Source organism: Danio aesculapii, chromosome 1, assembly GCF_903798145.1.
Source record: "Danio aesculapii chromosome 1, fDanAes4.1, whole genome shotgun sequence".
NCBI classification, from domain to species: Eukaryota; Metazoa; Chordata; class Actinopteri; order Cypriniformes; family Danionidae; genus Danio; species Danio aesculapii.
In genome coordinates, this window is record NC_079435.1 from 56,215,592 (window position 1) to 56,235,230 (window position 19,639).

The window sequence follows — 19,639 nt, forward strand, 5'->3', positions numbered from 1 at the left end:
TAGATACAATCTCCAAAGACTATGTTGAATAGTTCGGACTGCTGAGCGAATCACTGTACAACCCTTCCTACTCCCCAAGAACTGTACTTATCCAGAGCGAGTAGAAGGGCTGCCAAAATCACTCTGGACCCCTCACACCCAGCACACTGCCTCTTTGAACTTTTACCTTCTGGTCGACGCTACAGAGCACTGCGCACCAGAACAGCCCGACACAGAAACAGTTTCTTCCCTCAGGCAATCCATCTCATGAACACTTGATGATAATAATTGTGGAACCAACATCACTACTTGCTATACACTATTATACACATATACACTTATTTAACAACACACTTTACATGCCAGTTTGCACATAACAGCTGCACAGATAATGTTGCATATAGTAATAAACATGTACATACACATGTCAATCTGTATATTTGCACTCACTACTTGTATTTTTAAAAATATATTTATTATCTGTTTTTTGTCCTGTCTCTTTAATTCTGTTGCACTGTAGAAGCTCTGTCACCAAAACAAATTTCTCGTATGTGTGAACATACCTGGCAATAAAGCTCTTTCTGATTCTGACACAAATAAAGAATAAAACCCAGGTTACTGGCAAATTAAAAGCCCTTATAGCATGCTTCGGCATATACCCCATTCACATCCAACATACTCACTTATACACTTATATATATATATATATATATATATATATATATATATATATTAGGAAGTGTTACAGCCAGGGATGGGCGGTATTTATGATACAAGTATTTCAAATATGTATTTCAAATACAAAATAGTATTTTGTAATTTGTATTTGATGGGATTTATGAAAATGGGTTAATATTTTGGATCAAAATACTTTAGTGTCTTGTATTTTTGTATTTTTAAAATACTGTAAAATACTTTGTAAGAAGTCTACATGATGACATCATAAAAATGCAGCCTCGGATTGGTGCTTTATCAGTAATTTGCCTAAGCTTGAGATCAGACCAGAAAATTGACTAATATTGAAGAAGGTGGTCAATGATTGGAGTATGGTCAATGATTGGAGTATAACATCTGATAGATATCATATTGGTAACGTCCACACAACATCAAGCTGTAACATCATTAGACTTTGATATTTGGTTGATTTTAGGTTGCTTTGGAAAGGTTTTCATTTTCAAGCAAAATGCAATGTTGCGTGATGTTGGAGTACGTCAATCTGACATCATGTTGATATCCTGTGCCTGCTGTTATTTGTCTCTTGTACATCCTAAAGCGATAGTTCACCCAAACATAAAAATGTACTCACTTTTTACTTTTTCCATACACTTTTTCCATATCTCTATGCGTTTCTTCATTCCGTTGAAGCTGAATCCCTGTAAACATTGATGTCTGTAAAGAAAATACACACATATATATATATTAGGAAGTGTTACAGGCAGGGATGGGCTGTATTTATGATACAAGTATTTCAAATATGTATTTCAAATACAAAATTGTATTTTGTAATTTGTATTTGATGGGATTTATGAAAATGGGTTAATATTTTGGATCAAAATACTTTAGTGTCTTGTATTTTTGTATTTTTAAATACTGTAAAATACTTTGTAAGAAGTCTACATGATGACATCATAAAAATGCGGCCTCAGATTGGTGCTTTCTCAGGTATTTGCCTAAGCTTGAGATCAGACCAGAAAATTGACTAATATTGAAGAAGGTGGTCAATGATTGGAGTATGGATGGAAATTATGCAAAACACATAAAGAAAATAACAGACAAATGGTATAGGTATATTTGAAAGCAAGTCCACAATCATTGAAAATAGTATACTGCGCAAGGCTAAGACCAGTCATATATAATGACAGTATAGTGCCATTGCTTAGGAAATGAGATTGGATGAAATATCAATCCAAAAACAGGATTATGGAGCCTACAGCACATAATCCTTATCAGTCTCAGTGCTGCAGTTGGACATGCAAAGGAAATAAAATAAAAAACACTTTAAAATGGTGTTCAGTCAGGGGGTAAACTGTGACACTTCCAGTTAAAGAAGAACTGAAAAACTCTTGGAAGAATGAGTATACTGCACAAATAATAGTAGATTTGGATGGATTGCTGAAGTAACATTAAAATAAGTCCTACACTAGCAATCTATACAATACTTCACTGGCTGTTTCAAATGCCAGTTGTTGATCTGCAGGCAAAAATGAAAATAACCTCTTTATATATATATATATATATATATATATATATATATATATATATATATATATATATATATATATATATATATATCATCCTTTTAAAATTTAAGACTATTAATAATATAAGGGATGGTGTCAGTTTTACTGGCCACGCAATTGATGGAAACAAAATAAAGAGATGCAGTACTATGTTCCAACTCATTATCTGCATTACATGGTTTTTACTGTGATTAAAGATTTAATTTGTACAAAATGTATACTAAAATGAAAGAGAAACAAAAGATTATGAATACCTCCTCATGGTCGAAGTAGAGGTGAATGAGGGTGCAGAGAAGCTGACCTCAGAGAAACACTGTTGCTGTCAATCATTGTTTACTTCACTAAGTCAGTTTAATGGTGAAGGGACTGATCTAATACAGGGGTTTTCAAACTTTTAGGACACCCTCCCCCCACCACCCCTGATCTAATATGCCTATGATACAAGGTTTGTGAAGAAATTTCGTGCTCCCTTGTAAAAGTATTTTGTAGTGTTTTCAAATTACAGAATACAGTATTTTATTCTGATTTGTGGCTGCTGTATTTTGTAGTTTATTTTGATACATGTAAAATTGATGTATTTGGGATTTTATTTTATAATACATTTCAATGTACAGTTGAAGTCAGAATTATTAGCCCCCTTGTTTATTTTTCCCTCCAATTTCTGTTTAACGGAGAGGAGATTTTTTTTTCAACACATTTCTGAACATAAAAGTTTTAACAACTCATTTCTAATAACTGATTTATTTTATCTTTGCCATGATGACAGTAAATAATATTTGACTAGATATTTTTCAAGACTTCTATACAGCTTAAAGAGACATTTAAAGGCTTAACTAGGTTAATTAGGTTAACTAGGCAGGTTAGGGTAATTGGGCTAGTTATTGAATAACGATGGTTTGTTCTATAGACTATCAGAAAAAATATATAGCTTAAAGGGGCTAATAATTCTGACCTTAAAATGGATTTTAAAAAATTAAAAACTGCTTTTATTCTAGCCGAAATAAAACAAACAAGACTTTCTCTAGAAGAAAAAATATTATCAGACATACTGTGAAAATTTCCTTGCTCTGTTAAACATAATTTGGGAAATATTTAAAAAAGAAAATAAAATTCAAAGGGGGGCTAATAATTCTGACTTCAACTGTATTTTTGGCCATCCCTGGTTACAGGTTTTCATTTTTCTTTAAAATATTTTCAGTAGAAAGAAAGTCAAACAGGTTTGGAACAAGTGACATTTGAGTAAATGATGACAGAATTTTCTGTTTTGTCTAACTATTCCTTAAAATAAAATCCAATATTTGTTCCACAAAAGTCATACAGGTATGATTATTTTACAGATCAACTGTCCCTTTAATATTAAGTGTTAATAGCTTCATAACTATTACATAGCTGATTCTTTCTATATACAGAAATGCAGCCACAGATCACCGCAGAATCCCAATGTGGTCATTCAGAGAAAGAAATCAGAGGCAAAAAGAGAGAAAGGTTGCCTTCTGCCAGTGCCGGACACAAAGCTAGGATTGTTCGTCCGCTGTCTGTCTGTTGGCGCTAACAATGTGCCATTCTGTACCGTGGTAGAACTTAATTTATTCCAACTCTTTGCCCTGACCTGTAATCTCCCCTCCTTCTCGTCAAGCCCGGTTCCTCTCTCAACCCATCTGACCCATCCATGCCTCATTTGCTCACTCTTCAGCATCTCCAAAAAGGGCCCCCAACGCACCCTCCCCTGACTGAGGCCCCCGGCTGGATCCCTGGCGGACAGACCCTGGCTCTATTCCCTCTCCGTGCACCGCATCCATTCCCTCCCGAAAAAAACATTGGGAGAAAACAACCATCAAGTGTATGTGTGTGTGTATGTGTGTGTGCGTTTGGGGGGAGGGGGCTGCAGTGCAGCGGGAGGAAACAGAGCCGGCTTTGTCAACGCCAACGGCAAAAGTTCTGGAAGCACTTTCAATCATTTACACCATACCCAGCACTCCAAGGCATTAATGCGATCAACATCAAGTCTGTTGTGGGCATTTTGTCCTCCCTCTCTGTCTTTCTCCCACTTTTCTCTCTTGCTTTTTCTCCCAGTTCGTTTTCTCCTCTTTTTTTTTTTGCTCTACAACACTCCCCTAGAGTGAATAGAACGCTTGCTAACATTCCAGGCATGCACTCCCCCCCCCTCGACCGCCCCTCCTAACCCGAAAAACACAAGGCAACGACAGTGGGTATTGAAACGGGAAAAGAAGCCAAAGCGGCAGAGGAGAAAAAAGGAGCTTGGCACTGCATGCTGACGCTGGTTCTTAATAAGTAACTTCCTAAGCATGGAGAGGTTTGAACGGCTGCTGGGGAGGGAGGGAGAACAGGGCCTCCGTTTGCATAAGTCCAACTGTACCGCAGGTCGGGGCTTACGGCTTTCAGATCCACTCAGAAGATTTAGATGAGGAATTAGTCTGCATGTTATGCACCGTTGCTGTAATGTATAAAAAGAGAGAGAAAAAATGACACTTGCTGTTTGTTCAAACTACTTATTTAAAATGAGCTGAAACAACACAATTCTTAAGGTTTTTTTTGGGGGGACAACTTGATTGTTTTATGTTCAGTCCATAATTTCATAACATAATCTACACAAATCGATTGTGTGCAACCCAGCATTGTGTACACTCCCTGACAAAATTATTGTCGCCTATCCAAGTTGTAGTAACAGCAAATAATAACTTGACTTCTAGTTGATCATTTGGTATCAGAAGTGGCTTATATGAAAGGCAAAGGCCTCTAGATTACGCTTATTTTACACAAATAAAAAATGATCATGCCTTGATTTTTAATGATTTAATTAGGACAGTAAGGTCTGACTTTGCTTAGACAGAAGTCTTGTCACTTAACAGAAATATTGCACAGTATAGAATATAAAGTACAGTGGAAACAGAATGAATATTGTGTATGACTCCCATGAGCTTAGAGGACTGCATCCATACATCTCTGCAGTGACTCAAATCACTTATTAATAAAGTCATCTGGAATGACAAAGAAAGCGTTCCTGCAGGACTCCCAGAGTTCATCAAGATTCTTTGGATTCATCTTCAACGCCTCCTCCTTCATCATACCCCAGACACGCTCAATAATGTTCATGTTTGGTGACTGAGCTGGCCAATCCTAAAGCACCTTTACCTTCTTTGCTTTCAGGAACTTTGATGTGGAGGTGGAAAATGTGTCCTCTCCTGTGATTTGTAAAGTAATGGGCAGCACAAATGTCTTAACACCTCGGGTTGTTGATGTTGCCATCCACTCTGCAGATCTCTCGCACGCCCCCATACTGAATGTAACCCCAAACCATGATTTTACCTTCACCAAACTTGACTAATTTCTGTGAGAATCTTGGGTCCATGTGGATTCCAATGGGTCTTCTGCAGCATTTGTGATGATTGAGACGCAGTTCAACAGATGATTCAACAGAAAAATCGACCTTCTGCTACTTTTCCAAATGATCAGCTAGAAGTCAAGTTATTATTTGTTGCTCTTACAACTGGGATTGATGACAAGACTTTACAATAAGGTTTCATTAGTTGATGCTAGTTAATGTATTTACTAACATGAACTATGAGCAATACTTGTTCAGCATTTATTAATCATAGTTCAACATTTGCTAATGTCTCATTAAAATCCAAATTCATGCTTGTTAACATTAATGCACCATGGGTTAACTTGAACTAACAATGAACAACTGTTTTTCCATTCCATAACATGAACAAATACTGTAGTAAATGTATTGTTCATTGTTTGTTCATGTTGGTAAATACATTAACTAACATTAACTATTACCATCTTACTGTAAAGTGTTACAGTATGGGCTATATTAACATTGATGCTTGCATAGTACTAGTAACTGTTATCACCGTTATTAGTAACCAATTTCTAATAGCAATTACAGCAAATGCTCGCACATCCCCAAGATTGTTGAGGAGCGCATTATAAGATGCTCTCAAATGCCTCCAATGGCCTCTTCAGGCCTTCTGAAAAATCAGTGTTATTCTCCACATTGCAACCACGTCCTCCACCCACCTTTTGTGACAAGCTCCTCCCATCACCAGACCAACACTTGGCAGCTTTACCACTTGGCAGAGTCCCGTCTCTGCCACCCAACACCCCCCTCCCTCCATCCCTTTCCTCCTCCTCTGAAGCAATGGGCACCAACAATCTGTGGCATTGTGAGAATGAAGCGGCCGGTTTGTTCCGGCATCTGGTGTCCCCGTTTTAGGGCAGCCGCTGTGGAACGTCCAAAAAAGTGCAGGGAGTTGAAGAGGGAGAGAAAAGGTTTACTCTGGTACGCTTTCTAAACAATTCTGAATGCCTTTTGTCCTGTAAAGATGGTTCAGCAGACGTTCTGCTTTCTGAGAACTTTGTGTTGGCTCAAAAAGTAGAGAATTGTCAAGTTAACCACACTGACAGCACTTTGTTTCCCCCACAGTCCAAAGACATGCGCTATAGGTGAACTGAATAAGCTATAGTGTATGTGTGTGCATGTAAGAGTGTATGGGTGTTTCCCTGTTGTGGGTTGCAGCTGGAAGGCTATCCGCTGTGTAAAACAAATGCTGGATAAGTTGGCGGTTCATTCCACTGTGGCAACCCCTGATGAATAAAGGCACTGAGCTGAAGAAAAAGGAATGAATGAGTTTCATTTCTGTTAGTATTTTTATCTTTATGTTTGTTGCATAATTTCAAGCTCCAATTTTTAATTCAGGATTGAACTGTAATTATAAAGGCCTTGTCTTGAATTGTGCATATCTATGCTACAACTGCACATAAAACACAAAATATATCACAGTTTTTTTGTTGTTTTTTTAACCGCTAACAAGCGTTATGCAGTGCTAAAGCCACATTTTCAAAATTGTTCACACATCAGCCAAACAGAAGTCTATGCAGAGCAAACTGAATCATTTTTCGTTGCTTTCACACAAACTGCATGCACTGAACGCATTTCTCAAATTTTTTGGAGAAAAAAAAACCCTAGTGTCATTTATACTCTACAAGCGGCAAAATTCTATACATGCTCAGCACATTTTTCACATGCTAACAAACTCAATATCAAACTGTCAACAACCGACCGAGGGTAAATTCCATGCATTGTGTGTGTGTGTCGTATTTATTGTTAAACAGAAAGAACTAGTAACCAGCAAATGGCATAATCAGTCTAAGCTGATTGCAATTGCAACTCTGCTTTTATCCACTTTTTTTCCTGAGCATGTCATGAACTATTTTGGTTGATAATGGAAATACATATATATTATATGCACAATACAATGTCTATATTTTAATACATGTACTTGTAGATTGAAGTGGATTGCAATACATGGCAGGAATTGTTTTGTTGTATGAAGTTGTTACTACTAAAATAGATTTTACTATGTTAGCAACAAATTGCAGCATTTTTCTTTTATTCTTAACAGTAAAAAGGTGGTAAATGTAATTTTAAAAGCCTTGTCTTGAATTGTGTATATCTATGCTACAACTGCACATAAAACACAAAATATATCACAGTTTTTTTGTTGTTTTTTTAACCGCTAACAAGCGTTATGCAGTGCTAAAGCCACATTTTCAAAATTGTTCACACATCAGCCAAACAGAAGTCTATGCAGAGCAAACTGTGAATCATTTTTCGTTGCTTTCACACAAACTGCATGCACTGAACGCATTTCTCAAATTTTTTAAAGAAAAAAAAAAACACTAGTGTCATTTATACTCTACAAGCGGCAAAATTCTATACATGCTCAGCACATTTTTCACATGCTAACAAACTCAATATCAAACTGTCAACAACCGACCGAGGGTAAATTCCATGCATTGTGTGTGTGTGTCAAACAGAAAAACTAGTAAAGACTAGTTAAACAAAAACTAGTTAAACAGAAAAAACTAGTAACCAGCAAATGGCATAATCAGTCCAAGCTTATTGCAATTGCAACTCTGCTTTCATCAACTTTTTTTCCTGAGCATGTTATGAACCATTTTGGTTGATAATGGAAATACATATATATTATATGCACAATACAATGTCTATATTTTAATACATGTACTTGTAGATTGAAGTGGATTGCAATACATGACAGGAATTGTTTTGTTGTATGAAGTTGTTAATACTTAAATTTTACTACTTTACTATGTTAGCAACAAATTGCAGCATTTTTCTTTTATTCTTAACAGTGAAAATGTGGTAAATGTAAAATTACATACTGATGTACATGAAATGTTATTCATACTTAAAAACAAAGGTTTATTTTTGTAATCCTGTCTGTTGTTAGTGTTTTTTTAGGTCAGTGTGTTATAAATAAAATGCATGTGTTGTGAATTAGAATTGTTTTCAGTGGTTTGGTAAAACAAGCCGTATATGAACTTTTGTGTTGGTTTGAATAAGTTTTGGAGGTGAGATGTGTTTTGGTCATGTTGGTAATGCACAGTGTGAGAACAGTTTTAAAAATGTGGCTTCAGTATTGCACAATGCTTGTTAGCAGTTGAAAAAAAAAACTGTAATAACCAGTAAGCAATCTTCACGACATAGGCTCAATCTGAAAACGTAGCCCTATATATTTCTGGACATCGCAAATTATGTAGCCAGAGGTACGTATGGCTGCATTTCATCTTTAAAACGAACACTACAGGGCAGTTTGACACTGTATGATTTTTCCACTGTTTCCAGTTTGTCCAGCTTGCAGCATTTGTCGGTGGACTTGAGACGCAGAGAGAAGTTGGCCACAACGACAGGGTTCGAGTCCGATGAAGAACGGTTCCAGAAAGCAGGTAAAACAAAAGCCAAAAAATAAAATAAACAAGTAAACAACAGGGTGAGAATGTGGTAAAATTTGAAAACATGGTAAAAATCATACGAGCGCCTTTCTTTTTCTGGATTTCTTTTCAAAATATTGCCGGTTGGGTTTAGCGAAGTGGGTGGGCACTGGTCAATCGGTGCTTTTTAAAACACTATCGGTTGGGTTTAGGGAAGGGGGTGGGTGGAGTATCGGTCAGTTGGTTGGACAGTCAGTCAGTCAGTCAGTCAGTCGACAGCGGCCTCTGGTGGATTTATGCAAGATGAGCAGACAAGAATGGCTCTTGTGAGAGAAATCTGAGATCTCAAAAAGCGTACACAGCAGCCTCTGGTGGATTTGTGAAAACAAAAACTGCAACAAAAAAAAAAAAAAAACATAGCTCCTGGGACGTATTTGGCGCTCTCCAGAAATGTATATAGGGCTACGTTTTGAGAATGAGCTTGGGTTGAATCTTCTAGTCTTCTATCCAGAATACCCTAGTAAGTGCATAGTACTGAAAAAGGCTAGAAAACACCATAGAAACTAGGGAACAACCATCAAGAGTACCTTAGTAGCCACATAGCAAGCCTTGGAAACCACCTACAACACCCTTGCAATGACATTTTCAGCGGTTTTGCATGTCTAAGCACAACTCCTAATTTCTTTTTAAAAAGTCAAATTATTGTTTTCTTTAACATTTGCAACATATCATATGGCCTGCAAATATCGCTGACTATCACAAGTGAAGTTTACTCTGTAACAAATGAAACGGCAAGGCATGAAACCTCTCACACAGACTAATGTTTCCATCCGGCATAGAAAAACCACAGTGAGGTTGGACCTCTGCAAATCGGCAGCCCACTATAGTTTCCTATGCTCCTTATTCATTTAACTTTCATAAAGGCCAATAACAGCTTAACCAACAGTCTCTAAGGTGCACGTTGCCATGAATAGGCTATTAGTGTGGACAGGAAGGGGAAGCGTTAAACCATGGGGGGCCAACACATGGTTTCCACACAAGTCTGAATGGGTATGGATTGTAAATAATTGCATACAGTTTCCATGTGAATGCCTGTCCCTCATGGGGCCTGCAGACGATGAAAGTGTTGTTCCTAAAGTTTAATCATAGACATTCACTCACTTTGTGGCAGTGATAAACAGACAGGACCACCAGGCACTATGATTTCATTCTCTAAAACAGACAGGTTTTTTCTTGGTTGAATCATGCTATACACAACAAAACCTGCATTAGCTATACCATTTGTTACATGTATATATAAATACATGAAGTTGCATTGGCATTTTTGAGGTGCTTAGTTACTACTGTCTTAATTCACTTCAGTTGCTTGTAAGCAGCAGAAACATTCTGCAATAAAAGGCAAGAAAATAAGGGGTACTTTATTGGGCAACCCAGACTCATTCTGAAAACATACCTCTATATTCATTTCTGGAGAGCGCCAAATACATCCCAGGAGGTATGTTCTTTAACAGTTTTTGTGTTCGCAAAACACCAGAACTCACTGTGTATGCTTTTTGAGATCACAAATATCTCTCGCGAGTGTCATTCGCGCCTGCTGTTCTTGCGAAAATCCTACAGAGATCACTGTCGACTGACTGACCGAAAACCCAACTGACAGTTTTAAAAAGAAATCCAGAAAAAGAAAAGCCCTCACCTCATTTTTACCATGTTTCCAGATTTTACCACATTCTCACCCTGTTATTTACTTGTTTATTATATTTGTTTGGTTTCTGTTTTTGTCTTACCCACTTTCTGGAACCATACTTCGCCGGATTCAAATCCCATCGCTGTGGTCAACTCCTCTCTGCGTCTCAAGTCCACCGACGTACATGGGGAGCTAACTAGACAAACTGGTCACAGCGGGAAAGCTGTCCATACGGAGGTAAGTGGTCAGCTGGTAAGTGCGGAATGGAACGACTTCATAATACCCCATAGTGCTCATTTTAAAGACAATATGAGGCCATACGTACTTCTGGCTACATAATTCGCGATCTCCAGAAATGTATATAGGGCAAAATTTTCAGAATGAGCCTATGTTGTTATTGGAAATATATGTAATGACACAATGCAGAATAGATAAGTTTTGAGTGAGCAACTGCTTGAGAATTAAGCCTCCAAGGGTCTTATATCTTCATTTGGCCAGGTTGTTAGTCCAATTTCCACTTAGCATAAAGTAGTGTGTTTTTAATATCTCTTAGAGTTATCCAGCAGTAACACGAGAACTCTTAATATGTTCAAAAATACCTGAAACGGAGAGATAATCACTCCTGGAACAGCTCTTTAATTTTTTGGTCTCTGTACCCCTGTAACTAAAGAAATATTTATCCTCCGAGAAGTAATTAAGTACCAGAGTACCTGGGAGGTTTTCTCTCTCTATCTCTCCATCTCTGACTCTCTTTCTTTGTCTCACACACTCTTCCTTCTCTTTAATTTTCTGTTAAGTCTTCATTCACCCCCCTCACATCCCAGGCAGGTGACAACCCAAAGCTGCCTCTGATCTGATTCTTCCCCTTCAGCCTTTTTGAGAAAGGGGGAGTGCACTCAAAAGCAAGCAGGTTCGGGATTCCAGGGACGTTATTTACAAAGCCTTCCTCCCTTTCGATGCACAGAATGGCATGTCTTCTCCTCCTCAGGGGCCCTCAGGCAGGCCTCTGCTGCTGGGGCCGCTTTCTAAGGAGTTCTTTCTTCTGGGTCATAGTGTCCAGGTGACCACAGGATGTTGTTGAGAGGTTTTCCAGCCTGAGCGCATGGGTCTGTCTCGCCACAGGGACTTCCTATTTTGGCTGCAGCCAGGCATTAGCAGCAGCCACATCGTGGAACTCCGCTCCATGTGTGTCAATGAAGAGAAAAACTCAACACTTACCACTTGTTGGCTGAATTACCTACAAGCCTACTGATCGTAGAGTAAAAACAACAGCAATTAAAAAGAGTCTTGTTAAAAGCTCAAAACGAATGTTGATGGGCACCATTTTTCGGGGAAAGAACCACACTTATGCACTTGAAATAATGTCTTGCCATTTGTGTAACTATATTTGCACAGTAAACCTTACCGTTTGACCCTACCTTCCATATTAATCAAGCTGGAATGCCAAGTGAAAGGAATTCTGTTTGGATTGGCCTCTCTCCAGAAATGTCCATGGTCCTGTTCCCGATGTGCAGATGACATTGTAAGCCGGGACTTATTTCTTTACAACTGGTGTTAGTTGTATCCAGATAATGTATCCGTGCTTTTCAAACCAACCACGTTTGTTCTCTAAGATATTACATTTTCTTTCCCAAATTGAAACCTAGTCACAAAACGTGATCACGGGTAGTCACAAAGAGTCCTTTGTTGTGCGAAACCTTGCACCTGTGCTAATTTCGCAGACGATACCTTTGGCAGGAGAGGGTCTTTTTTTTCCCCTTCTTCAGGTATACCCGAGCTGGAGAAATCCAAGGCATGTTGGCCCGCTTTCATACTATTTACAAGTTTCTTTTTGCAGGGACAACCCATCGGGAACACTCTGCGCACACATTTCAATGTGAATACCGCAAGGTTTTAGGACAGGCTTTGGGACACTTAGCCGGGAATGTTAACCAGAAAGTCACGCTTCCTCACCTCAATTGCAATTCATGGCCCCATTGGTGGGTTTGCACCTGCCTCCGGTAACCTGACACTTGAGCCCCTGGCCCCTTCATAGTTGTTTGACAGACTTGAGAGATCAATTTCCTCTAGTTGGAGACCTGAGTGCTGTTCTGACACGGCTTTTCCTCCAAGTCTGGAAGGCTGACAAGGTGAGCCTGGAGGGACAAAGGACATAAGGTACCTGGGGTCATTTTTAGCACTTTTGACTGTATTATTAATGGTGCTTGCTCAACCTTATTTGAACAAACCTCTTGTCATAAGTATTAAAATTTGGTGGGTAACCTGTCCTGCACTGTTTGAGCTACAGGTATGATTGATTCTTCAAATTGTGAGGCTTGTTGAGATTTTATTTGGCTGACAATAAAAAAAAGTCGGTGCTTTTCTTTAAAGCAGGACCTGAGGCGTATCTAGGGATGTTGCAGTAACTTGAAGGTGGACCAATAAGGAGACCACCCTAGAACTGTGGTGTAAGATTTTGCACAAGTAAAAACCACTTTCTTAGTTTTTATGTCTTTTAAATTTACTGTGCTGCGTGTTAAACGATCCGACAAAAGGATATGAGGGATATTTCATGGGAACGTGGGAATAATAAAGTTCTTTACACATTCCAACATGCCAATCCTCTTTTCTCAGTCTCACAAACAAATCTTTTGCTTGCTTGTCCTTTAAAATACAGCTTTTTTAGGCTTAGCCAGCTTAACACCAAATGAGTGGAAAGTGACAGAACTCCAATCCCCCCCCAAAAAAAACCCCCCAAAAAACAGAATAACACTCGATTTCTGAGGGGCCATGCTTCCACGGATTGGATGCAACCTCTCTCTGTCCCAGCCGACTTGCTCAATGTGGAAATCTGTTTAAGATTAGGTCTAAAAATAAATCAACAGAGGAATGTTTTCATGTGTGCAGATATTGGGACCAGCTTTCCCCACAGACCATCTTGGCAGGATGGGTCGGACCTCCCTGGTGCCTGAGGACCCAGAGAAACAGCCCCAAATCCTCTCGGAAATTGCTGGTTTGATATAATAACATCACAGGAAACCACTCGAAACGTCACTTTTTTGTGCAGCATTTGACTGTGCTGTCCTGATTTTATTGTTCAATCAGTCACAGATAGCACCTCTGGGGATCATACAAGCTACAGCATATTTCTTCTTATCTTTTTGTGTATCGATGGAATTCTGTGAGTTTCACCTGTAAAACAAAACATGATAGCACTAAATGGTGTCCTGGCAAAACAACCCCTGGTGTAGATCCTCACATCAACTATGAACATGCGGTATTAATCTTGTCTTAATCTCATACTAATCTTTAAGTCTTAAAAATGCACAGATTTATTTGTACTGAGTGGCGAATTTTAAACTACAAATAGACAACTTTTAGGCGTTTGTGTCTTATTTCAAAGAGTAGTTTTATAAAAATGACACGTCATATTGGTGTAAACTTTAGCAAAAACACAATTGTTGTGAAAATGTTGACATCGTTCAACATTCATATTTCATGGTTTCTGTCAACGGCGGACTACAGGACTGTGTTTTTGGTAATACTGCGTGACATTGCCACCTACTGGACTGGCATGACAACATCTTTAGTTATTTTTACAGTTCTGTGTGAATGGGGATTGAATTACAACATTAACTATGTTTCCATCCAAAGATGCAAATTAAATTTAATTGCAAAACTGAAATATCCAGCCTGATCTCATGAGGAAACGTAAGTATTTTACGTTTTATCAGTTAAGTGGCTAATTCGTATGAATTCATACGAGTTCAGTCATACAAAAATGTCCGATTTTAATTAGGAGGCGTGGCACCCAACCCAGCCTCTAAACCTAACCGTCATTGGTGGATAAGCAAATCGCACTAAATTGTACAAATGAGATCATATGAATTTATACGAATTAGCCACTAAATCAAAAAGTCACAAATTGCCGTGAGATTTTGTTGGAAAATCACATAAAAGATTTGCAAATAATGCTGCGTTTCCATCCAACGAGTCAAAGAGATCTAAATCGTCACTTCCTAATAAACTGGTGCCAAATATCAAAAATAAAAACTGAATTCGCTGAGGTAGGAGAAGTTGGGTGAATCCTTTTCTCACATAATAAATTATTTGCAACTTAGAAGACAAAATGCAATGAACACGTGGGGAATTTGAAAGACGTAAGATACTCTTTGGGACCATATAAACTCAAGATAGTTCTGGAGGTAAAAATAATATTATAATAATAATAACACTGAACCATTAAGGGTGACAGTCAGCCCACTGGTTTGCCATTAATGCTGTTTTTATAAATATCAACAAATATATTAACAAAAATCACATGACATTTTTTAAATGTGCAAAGTGGAATTTATTCGGTTAAGCATTGCCATTGTAATTTATGTGTATTTTTCTATCGGATAAAAAGTTCATATAATTTTTTTAATGCGTGTTTTCAAAATGTATGCGCATCTTGGCCTTTCCATCAAGGGGTTTTTATGCGATATTTCAAAATGTGTATAAAATTAGGTGGATGGAAACATAGCTAATGTTATCAGTATATGACAAATGCTAAAATACAACTGATACAGAGGTTTTTATTACATTTCATCCTGGTTTTTCATCTGTATCAAATTACACCCAACACTGTTGGTGAAATATTTAGCATGATACATTTGTGTTGCGATAAAGCTTCATGTTGAGCGATTCTTTGCCTCCGAATAGTACATTTAAAATTTAACATACATCAATTAATTGATTATCCCACTTATTCCAGTCATTTTCTACGTTTCCGACCAGTTAAAACTAGTTTTGTACAATATTTGATCAACTTTTTATCAATTATGACAGTTTGATCTCCTGTAGTCCCAGCATTGAATTAGGAGCATAAAAATTGAGCATGTAAATGACACAGGCATTGCTCATATAACATTAGCTACCTCTTTGCAATTATTATAGTGATGTGTACCGTTCTTTTTGTGTTGTGAGAAAATGCAGTGAGTTTTTGTAAATTATTTTGCGTTATGAGAAAACGCACCAAGTTTTATTAATTATTGCAGCGCATTTTTTTTATGTGTATCCTTTGTGAGGATTTGCAGCATGTGTGCTGTCAAATAGATGAAGATCTTTTCTTAATTTACTGGTGTTTTTTGTAATTGCATGTGTTTTCTTAAATTGCTGCACGGTACGTTCTCTCAGCCACAATACCAGTCAGAATCAATGATTTCAACAGACCATGGGATAACTAAAAACAAATGACACTTAGGTAGTGCAATGCAATGACATTCAGACTATTTTTTCAAGTGTCCAAATATTTTGGGGGTTTATATATTTAACTCAAGACTACTATCAACTATGACAACACACGTAGGTAACCATTGCATCAGATTTTGAATCTAAAACTGCAGTACATTTTGGTAAACCAATTATTGTGTGAGAAAACAATACCATCCCTTTATAAGCATGTGCTGTTTTAGCGTGCGTGGGTTGTGTTAGTTTCCTGTGATGAGATGGTGAGGTTTAACAGACATTAGCAGACGACATCAACATTTAGGGTTTTTTATTACACGCGTGATTTGTAGTGTCTCTGGCATAAATGTGCAATCATTTTCATTAAGACCAGATTTCTTGTGGGAGTAGAAGATATAAACTAACTGTGAATCAGAGAATTTGATGCTAGTAAAATTGCAACAGGTCAGAAATTCAGGTAGGACCCTTGTTTTGGTGGTAGCAACGGTTTAGGGATTACATTTTATTCATTACAAGTTTTCCTGTAATGTATTGCCAATATGTAACTGCGCCTGTTAGTCAACTAAGGAGTTTGATTTGCATTAAAGTATCAGATTTAATTACAGTTTCTTTCTCTCTGTGTTTCTTTGTCCATTTTCCGGTTTAAGAAGTCATTGTAAAGATCTTCATGAATGTTCTCCTGCTAATATTTCGCACTCATAAACAAATTTAAAAAAGTACGTTGGACAAAAGGTAATGTAGCATGAAATGGGCACCGAATTAAAGTTGCATTGACTTGCTAACACAAACACTGGACACACTTCATTTCCCTTTTATACTGATGACGCAGTTAAGAAAAAAAAATATGGACATGCTTTTACAATTTATTTGATGTGATTGCAAACTCAGAGGGAAAAAATCAACATGAATAAAGATAAATTATGTTTAATATATACAAATATAAAAGATTTGTATAATTTTATCTACTTTTAGTGTTTTCTGTTTCTGTTTTAGTTCATGCATATTTATTACAGATTTTAAGTGCAATGAGGAAATATGTATAATAATAATAATAATAATAATAATAATAATAATAATAATAATAATAATAATCATAATAATAATAATTATGCATATTTATTACAGATTTTAAGTGCAATGAGGAATATGTATAATAATAATAATAATAATAATAATAATAATAATCATGCATATTTATTACAGATTTTAAGTGCAATGAAGAATATGTATAATAATAATAATAATAATAATAATAATAATAATAATAATCATGCATATTTATTACAGATTTTAAGTGCAATGAGGAATATGTATATTAATAATAATAATAATAATAATAATAATAATAATCATGCATATTTATTACAGATTTTAAGTGCAATGAGGAATATGTATAATAATAATAATAATAATAATAATAATAATAATAATAATAATATTCATGCATATTTATTACAGATTTTAAGTGCAATGAGGAATATGTATAATAATAATAATAATAATAATAATAATAATAATATTCATGCATATTTATTACAGATTTTAAGTGCAATGAGGAATATGTATATTAATAATAATAATAATAATAATAATAATAATAATAATAATAATCATCATGCATATTTATTACAGATTTTAAGTGCAATGAGGAATATGTATAATAATAATAATAATAATAATAATAATAATAATAATAATAATAATAATAATAATAATATTTATGCGTATTTATTACAGATTTTAAGTGCAATGAGGAATATGTATAATAATAATAATAATAATAATAATAATAATAATAATAATAATAATAATAATAATAAAATAATAATAGTAATAATAATTTATTTGTTATTAAAATAAGCTTTATTCTGGATGAAGGGCCTAGTTTCAAATATCTATAAACCCCCAATCTATCTGTCTCCACCCTGTATCCTTCCACCTATTGAATGAGGACATGTTTCCTATCCGCTAACAGGTTCTCTCTTGTACTGGAGGTGAATGGTGTGACACTCACTAATCCCTTATCCTAGACTGCTCTGTTGCTGCATCTGTTTTCTGTTACACCCTCCTTATAGACTACAGCAGCTGCTTTGCTTTTTTTTGTCCAGTCAAAAGCCGGCAGCTAGCTCCATGTGGCTCTCTGCAACTCTCACATGGTCGCCCACTGAAGCTAAGCAGGGCTGCACCCGGTCAGTACCTTGATGATAAAGCTAGGTTGTTGTTGGAAGCCTGCAGTCTGTGTGGGTCCTAATGCCCCAGTATAGTGAAGGGGATTCTATACTGCTCAGTGAACGCCATCTTTCGGATGAGACGTTAAGCCGAGGTCCTTACTCCAAATTTGCCCACTGACTTCTGTAATTGCCTCCTAACCATCCCCATATCGTAATTGGCTTTATCATTCTGTCTCCTCTAACAGCACACAAAGGCCTCTTCACCCTTCACCTTTGTGTATTACTCCGCCCACATACAGTCAGCAACAAGCCGAGGACAGTCTACAGTTTGACAAATATTACTGCTGTTGGACAACATAATGCACTTTTGAGTCAAGAATGTAGTTGTTTAGATTGCAACTATGCAGTTTATTTATAAGAATAGTGCCTATTTTAAAATATTTACAATTTCTGAGAGACAGCTCGTTGGCGGACATTAGCCTGCCATACTGAGTAGACCAAGAGTGTTGACGTTTTCATCTCTCTCTCTTTTGTATGTTGTAGTGCTGTATTTTTAACGTTACCATAAGTCAATAGCCGCGTTTCCACTATCGCGCCTAAAGCGAGCGAGCCAGGGCGAGCCAAGGCCAGTCGGGTTTCCACTATCACTTCCGGGGCGTAATCGGGCCAAAGCGGGGCTTCCTTGGGGCCAGCGTCCGGCCTTTTTCGGCCCGCCGAATACCTTGGGCCAAGGAGGGCCAACTGGGGCTTCGGGGCGGGGTTACGTACAAAGGCAGAGTTTTCCTGTCAGGTAAAGAGGAGACAAGATGCTTTCTTCCCTTACATTTCTTTTGCTATCGCACTTGATCAACTCACTAAGAAGAAGAAAAAATGGATAGCAGACAGTACTGGTCAGTTGAGGACACCAGGGCTCTTCTGAACATTTGGGCCGAGGAAAATGTTCAGAGGCAAATAGACGGCGTTTGCAGAAATGAGGACGTTATCGCTTCGGTGTTCTCCATCTTCCAGCTCTCGTAGTGATGCCAGGTTGTGTTTGTGGTTATAATTTGAGTTTTGTGACGTGTTGTGTGACGGGTTGTGTGACGTTTGATTTGGGGGACGTTCTGGGGGCGGTGTTTGCGTGACGCGCTGCGAGCAACTAGCCCGACAGTGGAAACGCGACATGATTTCGGCCTCATTTCTCAACCTCCCGGGCTATTGGCCCGGCCTGGCCCGATTAAAGCCCTGGCTCACACTGGCCCGATAGTAGAAATGAGGCTATTGTAGTGCATTGAGTGTGAGATATGGGACTCACACATCAGGAATGTATGTTGTGTTGGCAGAAAGAAAGATGAAATGCCAGCATCTGTTTAGCGTTTTTCCTTCTCGCAAACACAACAACAATCTGGTAGTTATTGCGCTGCTTTTTTCGGGGTTAGCTATTGTGATATTGTAACAGTCAAACGGTAATGTTTGATATGCATTATATATAAATGTCATGTCCCCTTTAAGAGGACTTCTTCTGTGGTTGTTTTAGCTTTGAGATGTAAGCATGCATGTATGGGAGCTCAGTTCAGTTCTAGCGAGCTCCGAGGAGAAGTGTGATGGTCGCTCTACCA

At 37.4% G+C, this 19,639-nt stretch overlaps 1 protein-coding gene across 1 annotated transcript in view; it reads left to right on the top strand.

The window, feature by feature from the left end:
* Positions 1-13,976, top strand: part of ndfip2 (Nedd4 family interacting protein 2) — an 87,931-nt gene extending 73,955 nt beyond the window's left edge. Inside the window, exon 8 of the mRNA XM_056463207.1 lies at positions 13,549-13,976. The gene's annotated coding sequence lies outside the window, so the exon portion shown is untranslated. The remainder of the gene's footprint in view (positions 1-13,548) is intronic.
* Positions 13,977-19,639: the final 5,663 nt, after the last annotated feature.